The sequence below is a fragment of the Protopterus annectens genome, chromosome 8.part0 (genome assembly GCF_019279795.1).
Source record: "Protopterus annectens isolate FY-2018-M chromosome 8.part0, PAN1.0, whole genome shotgun sequence".
Classification (NCBI taxonomy): Eukaryota; Metazoa; Chordata; order Ceratodontiformes; family Protopteridae; genus Protopterus; species Protopterus annectens.
In genome coordinates this window covers 784453891-784473023 of record NC_056741.1, presented here as the reverse complement: position 1 = coordinate 784473023, position 19133 = coordinate 784453891, and the positions used below count along the sequence as shown (strand labels likewise).

Below are 19133 nucleotides of genomic sequence, written 5' to 3'. Positions count from 1 at the left end.
ATTTTGTGATGCAGAAAATAATTGGTCAAGGGCAGTAAGTGTATTAGTATATTTTATCTTTTTGAATAATTAGTAATGTGCTGAAGCAGTCAAGAAATTTAAAGTCATGCTTCTTCAAGTGCAGCATAGTATTGTGAGTTGGATTCATGTTGACTCACAGAAAGCAATTTTGGCTATAAAAGTTTTTGAGTTTAAAACTGTGTTTGACTGCATTGATTTTTGAATTGTCTTCATTTAAGGTTTTGATATTTCCATTACTTTTTGATTTTGGTATTATTATATCGTTGTATTTTAAACTTTGTTTTACTGCAAAGTTTTTTATTGAAGTCTTAAAAGTTGTTGTGGCTAGGGTCAGTTAGAAAACATTCCTTTTGCATTCATTGAATGAATAGGAATTAGATCTAGTGGGAGGAGCTGATAAACAGTTTTCTTATTTAAGGTGTATTCATCTACATTCCTCTTAAGTTACAAGAGCTCTGAGTTTAAAACTGCTGTCTGACTGCATTGATTTTTTTCCACCCACTCACCCAACTCTTGTTGTGTTTTCAAACTTGGTGCCATTTTAGCTGCCCACCTCTACTGTAAATTAGAGTTTGTGAGCCCCCTCCCCCCAATGCTATTTCTACTGGACAATGATAGCTCAAACTAATAAGGCATTCCCATTAGACTCTTAAAGCTAAGAGTTAGCTTTGTTTCATACAATCACATTTCAATTAGTGCACACTGCAATATTCAGTGTGTTAATCTGAACTGTGTTTTTTTTCTTTTCTGCGTTTTCCATGTTTTAACCAATAGTCAACTGTTTGCATTTTTAAAATGTTCTGGGACCTTAGTGTTGTAGTACCCCTCACCATACCTCTCAACCTCTCAGAGCAAGAAATCTGGGCAAAGCCAGAAATAATGGGGGGGCAAAGGCCCAGAAATAGGGACAGATTTTAAATTTTGCTTCTGTCAACTTAAAAAGTTGCTAGAATAAGAGGTTTTGCATTATTATGCATTTTCTGGAGGGTATAAATTCTGAAACTCAAATGTCTGTCATTATTTAGTGACTTCAGCCCTCAGTGATTTGCCCGAAAACCACACATTTTATGAGGAGCAGACCAAAAATATGAGGCAAAAATCTGGACACTTGAGAGGTGTGCCCCTCACAGTAGAGGGGGAATTATGATTTGCTGCAGGATCTGAGCCTCATTTATTTTATTTCTACTGCTTTTTTAACTATTTGTTTTGTACTTCGTCTAGGGGCCTTAGTCTTGTAGTATAAGCTTACAGCAGTGAAAAAAAATGTGAATTGCTATAGGATCTGAGCCTCAGTTGTTACATTTACACTGCATTTTACTGCTTGAATTTTACTTGGTCTGGGACCTCATATTGCAGTATAGCTCACAACAGTGAGATAATTGTGAATTGGTGCATTTCTACTGCATTTTTTCTGTTTGTATTTTGCTTAGTCTAGGAACCTTAGTCTTTCAGTATCACTGACAATATCTCAGCATTCTACTTGTACTGCACTTTTACTGTTTTTTGATTGGATTCCTCTCTGACTCATCTGCTATAACCTGTGACGAGCTGTGCTTCAATGGTTTGCAGTACCCTGTATAGAAACAGGCACCTAGAGTTTTAATTTTCCATACAAAACTTTCTCTGCTATTTTCTTATAGAGCAGCTAGTTTGCCCGCTAAGAAGCATTACCCCAGGAGTGTTTTTAGATCAGTCTTAGACCTCTTCTCCCAGCCCAACAACTCTAAACAGCAATTGCACCACCCCTCATAGAGCAAAAAAAGAAGCTCCACAACCATGGATGTGCACTTTCCTATTGTCTCTGTAGTCAGCCTGGTGGAAAAGTGACATCCTGAGACAATGTAGCAGTTGTCTCATGTTTACTGACAATCACCTTATTCTTAAGCAGAGTGACACACTATGTAAGGGATGTAATTACAGTATATCTTTGGAGGTAAAGCTCTCATATACAAACACTGTTCTCTCCTAACAGGTTGCCAGTAACACACACACACACACACACACACACACACACACACACACACACATACACTACACCTACCATGGATCAGACACATAAACCCACATATGCCAAGGTTGTTATTACATTGTAATCTACCCAAACTTCAAAGGCCTCCCTTATACTGCCCTCCGCAATCTCCCAAGCACTCTACAAAGACAACACTCCCCAGGACACATACAACCATATCTCACAATGTCTCAACTTCTAAGCCCACACAACCCAATATATTGGTCATTGGAGAGTTTGTTGTGAGACACACCGATGCCCTCCTCACCAAGCTGAGCAAGGAGGGAGTGACAGTCAGTTACTTATGAGGGGCAAAGATCTGCCATATCACACATGCACTCAGGATGTAGAACCACAAGTACCAGTATGACACTGTCATAGTCCATGTAGGTGTTAATGACCAGAGCTGTACCTCCCTGGACTATATGAAGAGAGACATGATGATGGAGCTTTCAGATTGTGTCCCAAGCAGGTATGAGGCTAGTATTGAGCAGCATTCTATCTTCTGCAAGATGATACTCCACAACAAGTACAAATATGACTCTGTCATTGTCCATGTTGGTGTGAATGACCTCAGACGTACCTCTCTGGACTACATGAAAAGAGATATTGAGGGGCTCTTCGATCTTGTAGCCCAAGCAGGTATTACGCTAGCCCTGAGTAGCATCCTGTCATCTTGACCCAGAATGATACCACAGTACAAGGACAAAATGATTGACTTCAACAATTGGCTAAGCTTCTGGTGTCATTCTAAGGGGATCCAGTATCTGTCTGCCTGGGATGACATGATCAACAGACCACAATGCTTTGCCAGAGATGGCCTGCACCTGTCTCCCTTGGGATTTCGGATACTGGCTAAGGCTCTTTCCACCCCTATAGTGCCTTTTTAGGCAAGGTTCAAATGACAAATTCACCACCTCAACAGGTACAAGCAAGCAAAATCTGAGGGTAATGCTACTGAATGCTAGAAGTCTAAACTTCAAAATGCATTCACTCGAGGCACTCCTTAAAATGGAGAACATCGACATCTGTGCAGTGACAGAGACCTGGTTCAAGGCTCTATAGAGCACCCCTGCATTACCAGGCTATAATTCATACCACACCTTTCGGCCACCTAACCTGGACCGAAACAGTAAAGGCGGAGGCATGTACATATTCATTAAGGATATCCACACCTCCAGGCTAGTTGCTCAGCATAATGCATCCGAGATTATTCAAGTTGCAACTAACTCTGGGCAAGACCGCAATCCAAATTGTAACTTGCTACAGATCCCCCATCATGCCCTAGGATTCCCACTCCTCTTTTCTTGATACACTGGAAACTATTAGGGTACAACCCAACATCCTAGTAATGGGTGATTTCAACTACCCCACTATTAACTGGGCAAACTACTCATGTGCCAACTCTGTTGCTCAACGTTTTCTGGAATTCATAAATTTCAGCGCCTTGGATCAACTTATCCACACCCCCACCAGGGGCAGCAGTATCCTAGGCCTGGCCATCACCAACATGGGCGACCGGTGTTCCACACCAGAGGTCAGTTCCTCGTTGGTCAGATCTGACCACAAGCTAATCACCCTAGACATCTGCATCCCGCCCCCACCGCCATTAGGGAAACAACCGTAAAAATTTCTCCAATGCCAACTTCACGCTTCTTAAGACAGAAGTGGCAAACTTCACGACACCCGTGCAGATGGACAATAGAGGTACGACTGCTGAATCCTACACAAATGCACTTTATAAGCACTTACACAAGTGCATGGATCGTGCTATTCCTAACAGAACCAAGATGCTATCCTCCAAAAAAGGAAGCCAATGTGGTGATCCCCTGCCATAAACAAACTCTACAACAGAAGAAAGAAACTGTTGTAAAGAAGAGTAAAATCCTATGATTGGAGGAACTCCCTGGTCAGCCTCAGTAAGAAGTTGAGATCTCTCATAAAATCCTCCAAAGCTAGTTACGAAAACAAAATCGCCACTGATTCTAAACATAACCACAAAGCATTCTATAGCTATGTCAAGAATCTCAGTGGCAACACTTAGATCTGCTCTGAGTTACAGCACAATGGCACTAAATATACAGAACCAACTGATATTGCCAACATCCTTGCAGATAGGTTCAGTGCTAACTTTAACCCCCTCTCACCCCCTAAAGGGCCCATCTCTATACTGGAAGAATGCAAAATTCCTGTAATCATGGCTGCACAGGTAAAAACCACACTCTCTAAAGCCAAGAACACAGTATCCGTGGGACCTGACAACATCCCAGGCTGCTTTTCTACATGAACTGCAGAATGAACTGGCAACCCACCTAAGCACCATGTTCAATCATAGCCTCACCTCAGGCTTTATGCCCACTGAATGGCACACATCAATGGTTATCCCAGTCCACAAAGGGGGAGCCACCACAGACCCAGGGAACTACTGCCCCATTAGCCTAACGAACCTGGTCTGCAAGGCCATGGAATGTATCATCATGGATCTTATAAACAAAGACATTGGTAATCTCCAAACTCTGGACCCCACCCAGTTCGGGTTTGTAAAAGGCAGATCATGTCTCCTAAACCTGATAGACTTCTTTGAAGCAGTCACCAAAGCCGTAGATGAGGGTAAGGTGGTTCACACAGCCTATCTAGATCTCGCCAAGGCTTTTGACACCATCGGCCACTCTGGAATTATAGATGAAGTCACTAAACTAGGTATAAATCCCTATGTCACAAGATGGGTTGCCAACTGGCTCACTGACATAACCCACACTGTGCAAGTAAGTAGCAGACTCCAAATCCGACTTCAGACCAGTGACAAGTGGCGTAACCACAGGATTCAGTCCTGGGTCCTCTCCTATTTGGTATCTACTTTTCTGAAGTACAAGCTAACACAGAAGGTCATTTGCTAATGAAGTTCCCAGATGACTGCAAACTAGGAGCCATAATCGAAACTCCTAATTCTGTGGACATCCTACAAAAGGGCCTCACGGACACAGATGCCTGGTGTCAAAGCTATGGCCTCAAGCTCAATGCCAAAAAGTGCATTTTCATCCCCTTTGGTAAAAACTCTGTACCCATGAACTACAACATAGGTGGTAGTATACTTAACACCGAAAGTGTGATAAGAGACCTTGGGACACAGGTGAACAGTAGTCTCTCCTTTGATAATCACATCGCCACAGTAGTCAGGAAATCCTTCTACCTGGCACGCCTCATCACAAAAGGTTTCTCATCCATGAAAAAGGAGGTCATTGTTCCCCTCTACTCATCACTCATTAGACCCATTATAGAGTGCAACACCCCTTTTGGTATGTACCTCACAAGACATCTACAACTGGAAAGGCTGCAGAAATACCTCCCAAAGAGGATTACTGGCCTCAAACAGATGCCCTACACAGACTGTCTCAAAAAACTCCAGCTTTACTCCGTCACATATCACGTAGTCAGAGGCGATCTCTGCCTAACATACAAAGCTATGTCAAACCCAGAGCTGTTGGTCATGCTCCACTTAAAGAAATCCCAATCCCTCCGAGCTACATGCTCTAGGGACCTAAACCTTGTCACCACAATAAACAGAACATGCTGGAGGGATAGATTCCTATCCCAGAGACTTCCCATACTCTGGAACAAACTATATCAAACAAAGCTCCTCATTAGCACTCTTCAAGAAAAATCTTGATGACTGGATGGGAAATAGGAAATTCACCCCCGGGGATCACCTCTGTGGCTCTGCTCAACAGGGGCACAGGAAAATAATTTTCTTGGGTGGCGGAAACCAGGGTACCTTTTTGGCTAGGCTTATATAGGCCCTAGGGCCAATAGCCTAGTACCTACCTATGAATCTATGATACCACAATGTATACAGAAAATGTTGGACTTTAACAATTGGCTTCGTTACTGGTGTCATTCTAAGGGGGTCCAGTATTTGTCAGCTTGAGAGGACATGATTGAAAGACCATGCTGCTTTGCTAGGGATGGTCTGCACCTGTCCCAGATAGGCTTTTGGATATTGGCCAAAACATTATTCACTGTAGTGCGTTTTTTAGGTAATGTCAATGTAACCATTCAACATAGTAAATTTTATGCAAGATAAACCAAAGGTGTTACTGTTCAGTGCTAGGAGTTTCACCAAGAAGTTCACTTCCTTGAAGCACTCCTTACCCTGGAGAGTGTTGACATCTGTGCAGTTACTAAGACATGATTTATAGCCATGGAAGGCACCACAGCCGTGCAAGGCTATAATGTCTTCCAAAATGTTAGACCAGCTACCGCACAAGAAGGGACAAAAGGTGGTGGTGGTGGTGTGTCACTGTACATGAAATGTTAGCACACCTCAAGATTGGTCAAGCAATATGACATTATTGAGGTATTCCATGTCTAACTATTCTTAGATAAAGCCTATACCATATCCTTGCTAGTTACAGCTCCCCATCTTTGACCCAGGATAACCATGCCACATACTTGCACTCATAATTCAACCCAACACTGTATTCATGGGTGATTTCAACTATCCCACCATAAACTAGGATACATACACAGCCACTGACTTGCAGTCTCAAAGATTCCTGGGTTTTGTCATTTCAAGTATGCACACCTACTGGGGTGCAAATATCCTGGATCTAGTACTCACAAATATGAGGGAACATTACACCTGCTCCTTATGCAATGTTTTCACTGGTCAGATCAGATCACGAAATGGTAACCCTTGAAATAAATGTAAAGGCTAAACTCCCAGAAAACCCCAGAACCTTTAAGAAGTTTTACAGGGCTAACTACCTCCTATTAAGTGAAGCCATACCTAAATTCAAAGCCCCCCAAACTCAGAGAACACAGTGGCCCATGTGGAAGTGTTTAAGGAAATCCTGTACAAGCATGTAAATAACTGCATAAAAACAGCAGTGCCAAACAGAAATAAACTTATGATAACACCAAAAACAAGCCCCCTTGATGGACCTCCAGTATAAATAGGTTGTACAGCAAAGGAAAGAAAATCCTTTCCAAAAATAGGAAGGGCTACGCCCAAAAGACAAAAACTCTCTCATCAGTCTCAATAGGCAACTTGGGGCTAGCCAACTTTGAGGTAAAAAATAGCCTCCCAGACTAAGGATGACCATAAGGCATTTTTCAGTTATGTATGCAACCTTAAAGGGAACACTTGTCAGTGTGCTGAACTAATAGCAAATTGAACTTTCTGTATTGAAACGGGGATATAACAAATTTGCTGGCCAATAAATTTAGCTCCAATTTCACCCCCCCCCCATCACCCACTGTTTTCTCCAGGAAGTACCATCTACCCTTTCTCCACCAACCATCACTAAAGAGCAGGTCCTCACTTGCACTCTCCATAGCTAAAAACACTGAATCTATAGATCCTGATAATATCCCAGGATGCTTCCTAAATATCTTGAAACATGACCCATCAGGACCACTAGACTCTCTCTTCAACTACAGCCTGCAGGTAGGCTTCATCTGTGTGGAAGAGAGTAATGCAACTGTAATACCTCTACACAAAGACAGACCATCAACAGACCCAGGGAACTACAGACCCATAAGTTTGAGTAGTCTTTTATGTAAGGCCAAGGAAAAAAAATCATTGTGGAACTGATAAACAAAGAGACAGGAAATCTTCAAGCACTGGACCCATCCAAGTTTGGTTTCAACAAGGGCAGGTCATGCCTATTAAACTTGGTGGACTAGAGCCATACACACGGGTAGAATGGTACATACTGCCTTCTTTGACCTGGCAAAGGCAATTTGATGCAATGCTTCAATCAAGTATTATAGACAAACTCACAAATTTATGCATAAATCCGTATGTCACCCGATAGGTAGACAAATGGCTCACTGATAGGACACCCGAAGTTAGGGTGGGAGAATCCACCTCCATCAAAAGGCCATTTACTGGTGGTGTCGGTACTGGAGCCTCTCCTTTTTGGAATAAACTACTCTGAAGTCAAGGTAAATATAGAGGGCATTTGGCTGACCATATTTGGTGATGACTGCAAGCTGGGTGCAATTATTGAATCCCTCAAAGCTGTAGATATCCTCTAGGAGCATATGACACAGACAGATAACTGGTGCCAGACCCATGGCCCGAAATTCAATGCAAAAATGCATAGTAATACCCTTTGGGAAGACTATCACCTCTGCAAATTACAACATGGATAACATTCTTCTAAGTGTAGACCCAGTGTTAAGTGACTTGGGAACTTGGGTTGCCAGTAACCCGAACTTTGATCACTATGTATGTATCTATGGTAGAGAGAAAATCCTAGTACATGGCACAACTTATAAGTGAGGACATTGCATCCAGATCTAAAGAGACCATAGTTCCACTATACTCAGCTCTCATTGGACAATAATCAAGTGCAATGCACCCTTTGGTATGTACCTGACCAGGCATTTGCAACGGCTGGAGTGGCCACAGAGGTTTCTCACTAAAAGAAAAAGGGGTGTGAATATGTCCTATGCAGACCACCTCAAAGCCCTGGGTCTGTACTTCATCTGCTATAGCCTACTGAGTGGTTATGTTGCCTAATCTGCAAGGCTTTTTCTGATCCATTCCTGATGGATCTGCTACACATTCACAAAACAGACAGCATTAAAGTTAACCAATCTAAAGATCTAAGCCTTATCTGTGATGTAAACAAATCATGTTGGAGGGACAGGTATGTCTCTCAAGGATTACCCTTTCTCTGGAACAGATTCCCTGTTCATGTGAAGCAATAGTTTATTTATTTATTTAATTAACATTTGTTGACCGGGAAAGTCCAACTGGACACAGGTCCTTTTTCAGCAGAGGCCCGGGGAGAAAAGCTTCATGAGTAATAGTAAATTTTAAGGCACGAATTATAATAATCAGTAAGGTAAACAAAATGTATTGTACATAAGAAAATACAAATTTGTTACATCATGACAACTAAACCTTGGCTTTGAACATAGCTAGTACTATTTGTAAAGTATGACTTATGTCAGGATTTAAGGTTAAGACAGGCCGGTAGGAATAAAAGATTAAACACAGGGGACGAATTTGGATATGGTTGGGGTATACTGTGATGTATCAGAGCATTCAGGAGGGGTTAATACAGGAACCTAGCCACTTAATTTTTAGATAAACTTTAAGTGATGACTTAAACTGGTTAGTGGACGAGATTGAGAGAATGAAGTTAGGAAGGGAGCTCCATATACGAGATATATAGCTGGAAAATAAAGATTCTCCTGCAGTGTTGTTGGTCTTGGAGACAGTGAGTAAGTTCTTATTGTTAGAGCGAAGTGCTCTGCTGGAACTGTATTAAAGGATGAGATTTTGTAGTGCAGGGATTCTGGATGGTTGTGTTACAGTTTTGTGAGAGAGAGAGAATTGGTTATAAAGAATAATGTTTGGAAGTTCAAGCCAGTCTAGTATCCTTAAAGCTGTACAGTGATGTGTTCTATATGATCAGTCAGATGCAAACTTAGCAATTTTATTATAACATGCTTCTAGCTTAGGTCAGTTTTCCTAAGATTAGTTAAAATTGGAGAGGCATATAGTATAGTGGAAGGAAGATGGGTTTGTGCTAATGGAATTGTGGCCATTTGGTCAGGAACCTTTTGTGCCTATACAGACTTCCAAGTTTCTTATGGACATTTTTTATTGTTAGGGAGACATGTAAGTCAAATTTTAGGTTATTGTCCATTTCCATTCCAAGAAGCTTTGTATGGGTTGTCGGGGAGATGACAGTATTGTCTTTGGCTATTATGTTAAATGGTGGGCATGAGATAAATGTCTTGTTATGTTGGAAGAGTAATAATTTGGTTTTGTTTGGGTTCAGCATTAGATGGGCGTTGGCTAACCATGTTTGAACAGAAGTGAAAGATTCCTGTGTTTGAGAATGAAGAGCTGATAGAGAAGTGGCAGCACAGATAAGTGTTGAATCATCTGCATACTGTATTATAGAACCATGTGGAGTAGCTGTGTGTAGATTATTAGTAAAGAGGGAGAAAAGGAAAGGGCCTTAGCTAGATCCTTGGGGGACACCAATGGCTAAAGGAAGGCGTGGAGATAGGTCACCTTGCCATAAAACAGACTGTTGATGGCCAGATAAGTAGTTATTAAATCAAGCTGTGGCAGATGGTGAGAAGGATAGTTCAGTTAGTACATCTATTAGTTTTGAATGGGACACCATATCAAAAGTTTCTGATAGGTCTAGAAAGATGGCAGATACAAAGTTGTTGTTGTTGTTGTGATGGTTTACGGTATTAGTGAAGGATAAGAGAACAGTAGTGGTGCTGTGTGATGGGTGAAATCCATGCTGAGTGTTTGAGAGAAGGTTATTTATTAGTAAGAATTTCATGACCTGGAGATGAATACACCTTTTGAGCAGCTTAGAAAGAGGTGAAAGAATAGCAATCGAGTGATGGTTTGTCAGTTCTGTGGAAGGTCCCCCTTTATGAAGTAGGAATACATGAGAGATGTTCCACAGTTGAGGAACCTTGTTTTTGACAATAGATCTATGTATAAGGATTGATACTGGGAAGGCAATAGATTCAGCTGTAATTTTGAGGTATTCACTGGGTAAGTTATCTACAGCAAGTGTAGTAGGTTGTAGTTTCTAGAGTAGTTTTTTTATAGTGGCTGTAGGAACCGGGGAGAAAGAAAACAAGGCATTGCTAGTTGTAGACTTGGCTGGTTTGGTATCAGGAATAGGGGTTTGCTGCTTGAAAAGGGCAACTATAGATGTTCTTCGTGTTTCACTGTTGCAGTCATTATATTTGGGTTATCCTGCTGGCAGGTTGCCCTCAGTCGGCCTGAATTCCAAAGTCTTGGGTCCTGCGTCGGTTGCTGTCGCCTCTTCCCTGACGTCAGGTCGTCAGGGGTATAAAAGATGCAGCCGATGCCATTTTATTCAGTCTTTCTTGCCGTGCGGTGCCCGAAGCAGAAGCAAATTGCAAGTGCCAGTTGGCCGACGACTGAGATTTTCGTGTTCGAATTTCAGATCCGAAGTCTTCATTGAAAGCTAAGTACCCAGTTGGGGAAACTTTTTTCTAACTCCAGACAAACAAATGAAGGCAACTGACTACCTATTTCAAGGAAATGGCAACAAAGGCCCAGTTATTTGCAAGAAAAATTCTGCAGGCTTTGGGCTTCTTGGCATTCTGCATCTTACTAATTCCATATGCAAGACTGCATATGAGGAAAATTCAATGGTACCTAAAAAGTGTCTGGACACAACATTGTCACAGTCTGGAAACAATGATTACTCTAATCCCCTGCCTGCAACAGGAGTTTCGATGGTGGACAAAGGCTTGTCACCAAAACAAGGGACAGCCATTCTCAATACCCCCAGCCAGGCAGAGCCTAACGACGGATGCTTCAGATTATGCCTGGGGGGCACATGGCAGGAAGAGGCATTCAGGGCACCTGTTCCACAAACCAAAAGCATCTACATATCAATCAAAAAGAGATGCTAGCTGTTCAAAATGTCCTGAAAGCCTTCAAGGACCTACTTCATCCGGGACAACTACTGATAAAGACAGACAACACCACGGTCATGTGGTACATAAACAAGCAGGGGGGCACTCATTCTTATCCCCTGTGCAGACAAGCCATGGCTTTATGGGACACAGCATTGACTTACCAAGTTCATCTGCAGGCACAATTCCTGCCAGGAAAGGAAAATACTCTGGCAGACTAAGCAGAAACCTCATGGATCCCCACGAGTGGCACCTGGATCCACAAGTCTTCAGCATGATAACAAAGAAATGGGGAAGCCCGGACACAGATCTATTTGCCTCCCCCCAAAACAATCAACTAAAAAGATTCTGCACAAGGACTTATCACAGACAAGCTTGGAAAGTGGACGCCTTATCTTTCAACTGGACAGACCTATCAGTATATGCCTTTCTTCCACTGCCTCTCCTCCCCAAGGTACTCCTAAAGGTCATGCAGGAGAAACCAAAAATGATTCTGATAGCCCTAGACTGGCCATGCCAGTACTGGTACCCGATCTTAAGAAACTTGTCCCAATGCCCAGCCTGGACCTTACCTCAAATACCTGATCTACTGTCCCAGCAAAACAATCAGACTCTGCACAGCCAACTCAGGACCCTAAATCTGGCAGCATGGCGGATAATGTAGCCATACAAACCACTCCTCTCAATAAAGCTGTGATGGATGTCATTTTAGAAGCCAGAAGGCCTAGTACTAGAAAATCCTATGCTTGGAAATGGAAGAGATTTTGTGCTTGGAACCAAGCTCAAGGAACTGATACAGCTGTCCCAAATATTCCTCAGATTTTGCAATACTTAACTGAGATGCTGGACAAAGGCCTTTCTTTTTCATCAATTAAAATCCATGCCTCTGCCATTTCGGCTCATTACAATACAGAGCCACCACTCTTTTCTCATCCTTTATTAAGGCAGTACCTCAGAGGAGCCAAAAACTTAAGGCCTCCAAGGAGAACGTCAATACCTGCATGGGACCTCAATTATGTCTGGGAAAAACTCACCTTACCTCCTTTTGAGCCAGCTGCTACTGCGGATATAAAGTTCTTATCTTGGAAAACAGCTCTGCTCCTGGCAATAACTTCTGCAAGATGAGTTTCAGAGCTACAGGCTCTCATGGCTGTGGAACCCTATATCATTTTTTATCCAGACAAAGTCTCTCTGAGAATTAATCCTACATTTATGCCTAAGGTGGTATCCAGTGTAGCCCTTAACCAAACTATTCATTTGCCAACTTTTTATCCAAATCCACAGAACAAGGGGGAGAGAATTCTGCATTCTTTGGACGTACACAGACAACTTAGATTCTACCTGGACAAAACTAAAGTTTTCAGAAAGACAGAACAATTACTAGTGGCATATGCCACAGCATCACAAGGAAAGACTAGCAAGCAGACTATTTCCAAGTGGATAGGTCACTGCATTCTTTTCTGCTACTCACAGCATGGCAAACCAGTGCCCAAGGACATTAGGCCACATTCAACCAGAGCTGCAGCCACTTCTGCAGCCTTTCTCAGGGGAGTACCAACCACAGACATTTTAGAGGCTGCTACTTGGAGTTCAGTGCATACCTTTACAAAACATTACAATCTGCCTCTTTACTCTAGTCTAAATCCAGGGCAGGCTTTGCCACTGCAGTTCTGCAGGGCCTTATAGCCGCTCCTAATGCTGTTTAGCTCCAGCCCCCCAACCATAGCTTTGGGACTCAACCCAAATGTAATAACTGCAACAGTGAAACATGAAGAACATAGTGCAGTTGTGTACACTTACCATAAATGTAGATGTTCGAGTGTATTCACTGTTGCAGTCCAGGTTACCCACCCGCCATCCCCCTCATTTTAGCTGGAACTTATCTTTACTTCTCTAATCTATACAACCTAGGTGGTGTATTTGCTTATAGATGAAGGTAAAGCTTATTTTGGTGTATGTATGTTTTATTTACATAATTTTTGCCTACCCTTTTAGGGGCACCTGACATCTGAGGCAAGAAAAACTGAATAAAATGGCATCGGCTGCATCTTTTATACCCCTGACGACCTGACGTCAGGGAAGAGGCGACAGCAACCGAAACAGGACCCAAGACTTTGGAATTCAGGCCGACTGATGGCAACCTGCCAGCAGGATAACCCAAATGTAATGACTGCATCAGTGAATACACTCGAACATCTACATTTATGGTAAGTATACACAACTGTACTGTTCAGTAAAATGTATGTTAAAATGGTAGCTATGCTATAGGAATTGTTGTGGATGTTTGGGGTTGGTGTAGTAGATCCTCCTGGATGAAGGATTGAGTTTATAGCAGGCCAGAGTTTTGGGGTTTTTTTTTTTTTTGGTATGTGTTTTAAATGTTATGATAGAAATTTATTTTATCCTGTTTTATTTGTTTTTGTGCCTTATTTCTAAGTTCCTGATACTGTTGTTTTGAAACTACTGTGTTAGTCTTACGCCATAGTTCCCAGGCTTTATCTGTAGTTTTCAGAAGGGTCCTAGTGTCTCTGCGTAACCAAAGGGCATAATTTGATTTTACTCTGATGGTTCTAACAGGGGCATGTGCATTTAATATATCTAAAAAGGATTTATTAAAGTGGTTCACTGTGTCATCTAGATCAAGATATTTGAGTGGAGTCCAATTGCACCTTTGTAAGTCAGCTAAGAAGTTGTCAAGATTAAAGTTATGTTTTTTTCTAAGTTGTTTAAACATAGTAGGTTTTGGTGGGAATTGTGTGTTGTCTAAGAAATGTGGGTAGGTGGTCACTTAGACCATCAGGAAGGCAACCTGATTGGAATGAGTGAGAGGAGTTATTTAGTAATATCCAATCCAAGGTTGATTGTTTTTATTAGCTTTATCTATTCAGGTAGGTTCTTGAATAGTTTGTGTAAAACCATGCAAGTTTATGTGATGGATGGGGTGATCTGTATCACATGCAAGCCAATCTTAATTAAAATCACCCAATATGAATGTCTTCTGACTAAGGGTACTACTTGCCCAGTACAATAAATGTTGTATAGTTGGAGCATTATTTCCAGGTGGAATTTGGCAGTCAATTATATTAAGGGTTGTTCTCAAATGTATAGTTAGTGTGGTATAGATGATTTCTGCACTGTTGAATTGTGGGGTTTTATAGTCAGGGAAAGTTAAAGTGAGATGGTCTTTAAAGAGGATAACAACTCTACCTCCTCTTTTGTTGAGTCTATCCACCTGTAGTCTGGAGTAACCTGGGGGTAGTATTTCATCATTTTCTGTACCTGGTTTTAGCCATGTTTCAGTGATTATTACTATGTCTCGGGAGTATGTGGTTAGAGTGGCATGGAGAATGTCTGGTTGTTGGCAATACTTCTAATATTAATGTTCATTAGTAATAGGTCTGATTTTTTTCTGTTTAGGATTGGATGTGTAGGGATGATGAAATTAGAGTGACTAGGAGGGTTGGTGTTATCTGAGAGTGGTCCAGGGTTTGTGTGGATGTCACCACTAAGCAGTAGCCTAGAGGCAATGTTGGTAAGTAGTTTCAGTCATTTGATAAGCTCATTGTTGAATAACTGAGGGTTATAGTGACTGTCTTTTGTAGGTATTATTTTACATGGAAAATATTGGTGGCTAGTAATATTGACAAGTGTAGGAGAGATGGTGAGATATGTACATGCAGTAGTATGGTAAGGTGGCTTAGTGGTGTGATGAAATGTGGGTGCCTGGAATGTGTTGTGGTGATAAGTAGTGAGGTGAGACAGTAATATGAGAATAGTAAGAAGTGATAGGTGAAGCATGAGCATGTTGTAGGTCTAGGAGGTGTAACAAGGATAATAGGAAGTGCGTGTAATTGGATGGATAGAGTGAGGGAGTGTCAGCCCAGTGAATAACTGTAGAAGCACTGGGGGCGGGTGGGATATGGGGGCAGGGTAGGGGAGTGGAATGAGCCCAAAGGGCGAATGGAGTGGGCAGAGCAAGCCCCATCAGGAGGGAGTCCAAAAATAGTCAGGAGCCAGGAAATGTAAGTAAGACAATATACTATGTCAGAGCTTTTAATCTTACAGAAAACAAATATTGCTAGCAAGCTCTTTAAGGATGAGTAGAGCTAGGGGAACTGGGAATGAACTAAAGTTTTGTTTTGGAATAGTTTTGATCTTAGACTCTGGAGCTAACCTGTTTGCATACAGAGGAAATAGGGATCTTATACAATTAGCAGAGTATGTTGCCACCTTGTGACCAACTTGATGCCATGCAGCTGTGCTCACCTCACAATGATGTCACAAAGTAGGAGAAAATTGTTAAAACAATTTAATGACATTCACCTAATGATTAATTGTAAAGGAAAGCTTGTATATACACGTAAGTTGAGATTTCCCAGGGCTGATTTGAGCTTTTGCTGAAACATTGCTTCAGAACTGGAGGTGGGAGGGGGGTGCGAATCCTGAGGCTTGTGGATGGCCTGACAAAAGTGAGCACAGGCAGCAGACTAAGGGAAGCTCCTACAGGTTAGGACTACACTTACTTAAGTCTATTCTAGGCCTACACTTCCCTAAGTCTGTTCAAATGTAGTTTGCACCAGTGGATGGGAAATCAGAAATTCTCCACTGGCTTGTCACCCATGGCCCTTATGAACAGGGACAGTTTGTAGATGCTCTAAGACACAGGCATATACAAAAGCCATTCTAGCTCATTAATAATTGGGAAAACTGTGGCATGAATGGCTAGGCTTAAAAAGGCTCTAGGGCCATTAGCCTAGTAACCCACTGTGAATGTAAAAACATCAAAAAATGTTCATCGAAACTGTCTTTAGTGAGTATTGTGAGGAAACTTTTTATATATATATATCAACTCCAAGGCTGCACAGCAGTGGATACAATAGTAAACTCTTCTGTCACTGAATGTAATTTTGGTGAACTTATTTTGATAGTTTTTGATTTGCTGAAACTACCTTTGTTGACCTGATGTACTTCCTGTGAGTCATGGGTTCTTTGGCAAAGTAAAATCAGAACTACAGTTGAAAAAACAAACCAAAACAGTGGAGATGCCCAGGAAGAAGGTTTGCCATGGGATGAGTTTGTTATGCAACTTGTTTGTCTGTACAAGTTTTTAAATTTGTTTATGTAGTTAAAAGAAAGAAAAGTAGGACCAGGAATAGGGGCAAGTTTGCAGCTCTGTCATCCCTGCAAATGAAATCATAAGCAGAAACAAATCAGTATGTACAGTTACACAACGTACAAAGTATATTTCTGTACTGATTAGTTCACACAGTAAGTAAAGGTACATAGGCAGAGCTTGGAATTTAATCTGGTTGAAAGGTGTGTTGACAGCTCTGTATCAATTTGTCGAAAGTTCACTTCCACGAACTTTTCTTCATCGACCCAAAACCACCAAGCATTCAGCTTCATGAACATTCACATCTGTGAAAGATTTAAGTAGGGAAAGGAAACAGTTAGCCAACAGCACAGATTGACCATTTTCCCCACTGTAGTGTGATTTTGGAGTTGGTATATATAGTTAGGGGATGTGGGGTTTGGGAGGTGCAGCCCCCACTTGGGTGGGTTTGACTTACTGCAGTGTGTGTTCTGGTGTAGTGTTGACCAAGTGCTTCCTTTCCCTTGGTGAAATATTTTTTTGATGTGAACATTCAGGGAACTGAACATTTGGTGGTTTCAATTGAAGAAAATTTTGCGGAAGTGAAGCTTTGACAAATTGATATAGACTCGTGTTGACTAAACATAAAACATATGTAAAATAAACTTGCTATTTTACACAGATGCATACACTATTTAAAGCAACTGCATGCAGTGTTTCACACAACTGAATACAGTATGATTTAGGCAATGACTAGTTAGCTAAGATTTAATTTGAGAGGGTGCCTTTGGTACTCATGTGTATTGTGTATCAGACATTTGAACCTAAGAATGAGAGTGACATGGTTGAGAAACTTTAGGCAGTGTGTTTGTGTTTGTGTGTGTGTGTGTGTGTGTGTGTGTGTGTGTGTGTGTGTGTGGTGGTAGACGTTGATGAGTGCAAACTGCAGGTAAATTATTTAAATTGGAAAAGAGAGCCTGTGGAAGAACATTTATTTATTTATTTATTTATTTTGCATTTGTTAACTGGGATAGTCCTGCTGGATATGTGTCCATTTTCAGCGAAGGCCTGGGGAGAAAAGCTCCAGTTAACATAGATAGAACATAACAGATATGAGTCAAACATATTTACAAAGCCCTGTAGCAGGTACTCACAATATACACAGTGTGTAATAGTATACAAAAACAACAGGTTGCAACAAGCTATTATGAGCAAGAGATGCGTACAATATTAATTTAAATAAGGCATTGAATAAATAGTGATTAATCAGGGTTAGTACATGGACAAAGCCAGTGCTCTTTAAAATACTGTTTGAGGCCTTTTTTGAAGAGGCTTAAAGAAAGTTCGAGGGTAATGTTAGATGGAAGTGAATTCCAAGTTTTACCAACGACGTTGGCAAACAGGGAGTCGCCGGCTGAGTTAATGCTTTGTGGGTTTGGACCAACAGTTTATTGGATGATCGTAGTTGCCTTGAATTACTGTATGGCTTTATGATATTTTTGAGTGCCGGAGTATTTTCAGGGTGGTACAGAATTTTGTGTGCTACTATAAGCTGATTGAACAGAAGTAGGCTAGGCAGTTGTAGCCACCCGAGAAGACAGATTTTGACAGTGATGTGTCCTATATGTTGAGCCTATGGCAAATCTGTCAATATGATTATAACAGTGAGAGAGCTTACTAAGTTCAGTTTTGCTCGAATTGGAGAGTATGGGGGAGGCATATAGAAGGGTAGAGAGTAGGTGTGAGTGGACGACTGCAGTCCTAGTTAATGGAGTTAGAAAAGGTTTGCTTCCGTATATTGAGCCAAGCTTCTTCTTAATGGTTTTTATAATTTTATTGATATGCAGATCAAATTTGAGATTATTGTCCAGTATTACTCCTAAAAGCTTAGTATGGTCATCTGGAGAGATAGAGGTACCGTTGTTGGATGTTATTTAGAAGGAAAATGGGGTGGATCTACTGGTGGGGGTAAAGAGGAGCAGTTTAGTTTTGTTGGGATCTAACAACAGACTGTGATTATAGAGCCAATTTTCAACTGTGCTAAATGTGTTTTATGTTAAGGTTTACAAGTCTAAAGGGGAGGAGGCCATACAGAACATTGGTTCAGGAGGACAATTTTGGAGATTAAGGAGCGCATGGATGGGCAGTCCTAGTCCTTTGAGCAATATGGATAGCATCTTTGCTTTAGTGAGCATGAAACTGTGCTTGGTTCATGAACATGTACATCTGTAATTTGACAGGTAGTGTGTCTCAGTTGAAAAAATATCCTGCAATAATTAGTAGTGAGCTGGACTATGTCAGAGGTATTAGTACACCGTATGCAATCGTGTCTCTTGTGTTTTTGGATTAGAAAATGGACTGCCTTATGGCAAGTACCCAGCAGTAACTCAAAAGAAGCAGGATCCAAACGAAGTTCCACAGCAAACTTTATTGATTTTGAGCGCTTTCGTCGGCCTTAAGCCTCAGACTTCATCAGAAACACTTGAAATACATTGTAACACACTTAAATATCCTCATGGTATAGTCACATGATATTAAAAACCACACACCTCATTAATTAACACAATTAAT

The 19133-nt window shown here is 41.3% G+C and overlaps 1 protein-coding gene across 2 annotated transcripts in view; it reads left to right on the top strand.

Annotated features, from left to right (window-relative positions):
* Window positions 1–19133, top strand: part of ZBTB41 (zinc finger and BTB domain containing 41) — a 660593-nt gene that overhangs the window by 195285 nt on the left and 446175 nt on the right. The gene's annotated exons all lie outside the window — the stretch shown is intronic.